The sequence below is a fragment of the Megascapheus bottae genome, chromosome 1 (assembly GCF_031878675.1).
Source record: "Megascapheus bottae isolate mThoBot1 chromosome 1, mThoBot2.hap1, whole genome shotgun sequence".
Lineage (NCBI taxonomy): Eukaryota > Metazoa > Chordata > Mammalia > Rodentia > Geomyidae > Megascapheus > Megascapheus bottae.
Genome location: NC_143509.1, coordinates 7,348,158 through 7,350,512, shown reverse-complemented (window position 1 = coordinate 7,350,512; position 2,355 = coordinate 7,348,158). Strand labels below are relative to the sequence as shown.

The 2,355-nt window shown below is 37.5% G+C and overlaps 1 non-coding gene across 1 annotated transcript; it reads left to right on the top strand.

Moving 5' to 3' along the window:
• The first annotated feature begins 463 nt into the window (after nt 1-463).
• Nucleotides 464-570, top strand: LOC150068233 (U6 spliceosomal RNA). Its single transcript, XR_016538676.1, has one exon. It is a non-coding gene; the product is annotated as a U6 spliceosomal RNA (small nuclear RNA).
• The last annotated feature ends 1,785 nt before the right edge of the window (nt 571-2,355 follow it).

Sequence of the window (2,355 nt, the reverse complement as noted above, 5' to 3'; positions counted from 1 at the left end):
GCTATTCCGTCCTGCGTTTTAGCTTGAGTTAATTTAAAAATTATAAACTAGTGCTTAATTTTTGCCCCTGATGACTTTTGTTATTTTAAAGGTGTTATATAGATGGGCTACCATTACATAAGTCAGGCAAAGAGTGCATTTCATTCTGGATAATGTAATTCCTACCTTCCCACTGTCCCAGTTCTTCCCTCATCATCACCTATGAGTTTTAAATTCAATTACAACACACATACAGAGCAAAAAGTCAAGCTATGGCTCAAGAAGAAGAAAAATAGCCCTGAGGAAAAAAATCAGAGAAAGTGTCCACATCCTAAGTTCAAACCCCAGGAATGGTACATCCCAAGTTGCGAAGAAGAAGGAAACCACAAAAATCATTAACCTTGCTTTTATGAGCAGGCAGTTAGAAGCTCATCCCTGAGATATAAGTATCAGGGCAGACCTGTGCATTAAAAACTCCTAGATCATGCTCACTTTGGCAGTACATATACTAAAATTGGAACTATACAGAGAAGATTAGCATGGCCCCTGCGCAAGGATGACATGCAAATTCGTAAAGCATTCCATAGCTTTACAGTTGCAGGTGGGGTTGTGGAGAAAAAGGAACCCTACTACACTGCGGGGGGGAATGCAGACTAGTTCAGCCACTCTGGAAAGCAGTGTGGAGGTTTCTTAAAGAACTGAAAATAGACCTTCCCTACGATCCCGCCATACCACTTTTGGGCATCTATCCTAAACATCATGACCCAAGATATTACAAGGACACCTGCTCAGCTATGTTCATCTCTGCACTATTTGCAATAGCCAGGCGATGAAAACAATGCAGATGTCCTACTGCAGATAAATGGATACAGAAAATGTGGTATATATACACAATGGAATTCTACATAGCTAACAGACAAGATAAAACAATGGCATTCGCAGGGAAATGGATGAATCTAGAGCGAATCATGTTGAGTGAGACAAGTCAATACTTAAGGAACAAAAGGCGCTTGGCTTCCCTAATATGTGGCTATTAAGAGTACAAGAGCAAGGACACAATATTTGCATATCCAATGCTATGGACATGGTAATGGAAATATAAATGTAACTATATAGACATAAAACCTATGACTCTATAGACAAAATGTCTTATTTCTTAAATTAATATGTTCCTATGACATACAAAACCTTAGCCTAATTTTGATTAAGTTCTACATACTAAGTCCCAGTGATTGTAAAGAGAGATTCCCTCCTTGAACACTTGTTTGTTAAACTTGTCATTTAAAATATGATGTAAAAAATCAACATTAATAAATTCCTTAAAAAAACCCCAAAAGTCCCCCTATCTGTAAATTACTAAAAGCAAAGAAAGCATTTGCCAAGAAATCAGAAAGCCCTGAGTTCAAACACCAGTGCTACCAAAACAAAAATGATCTGTTTGTGTCCACTTTTCAAAATTTATCTTTTTATTTTTTGTTGTAATGTATAGTGTGGTGCTACGGGTGTATTTGACACATAGTTGGGATTTTCATTATTTATTGAAATTGGAATAAACAAAATAAAATATACTCAGAATGGTTAAAAACATCAGGAAACTCTAAAGGGAAATAAAGCTGTGTGATGCTGGCTTATGCTTCTCATTTTAGCTACTCAGGAGGCTGAGATCTGAGGGTCATGGTTCAAAACCAGCACCAGGGACAGCACCCAGATCCTGAGTTCAAAAGAATATCATGACTGCATTTGCTCAGGTACATATGTGGAAAGGGATCCAGACAAAGTGAAGGGATAGGTAGGACATGAGAGAGTCTATAAGAACACTGAAATGAATGACTTTGATCATAGAGTTCATAAATAAACATGACAAGTTGAATCCTCTGGTACAGCTTTTAACAGTAGTAAAATTTTGAAAAAAGGGAAAAGAAAGAAGTCACCGAGATTATGAGATCTCAAGCAGTGAGATTTCAAAACTAAAGCTGTTGAGATTTCTGAAATTTAGCACTGCAATCCTTTTTTCTTGGTCTTGAACTCTGGACCTTACCCTGTTCCTGATTTTTTTCTCTTTTTGTCAAGGCTGGCCCTCCATTCATTGAGACATAACAACACTTTCAACTTTTTTGGTGTTTAATTGAAGGTCAGAGTCTCGTTGTCTTTCTTCAACATATAAGGATGTCCATTTCTAGATCCCTATGTAGATTTGTTGTGTATCAGAAAACAACTTCTTTCCTTCCTCATGTGAGAAGCATAAAGCTTTAGCCTCTACCTCATTTCCCTGCCATCTGCTTAGGATCTGCCACAACATCTCTTACAGTGTGTAAATATTTAGGATCGTTATGTCTTCCTGGAGGAAAGATCCCTTTAGTAGTATGCAGTAACCTT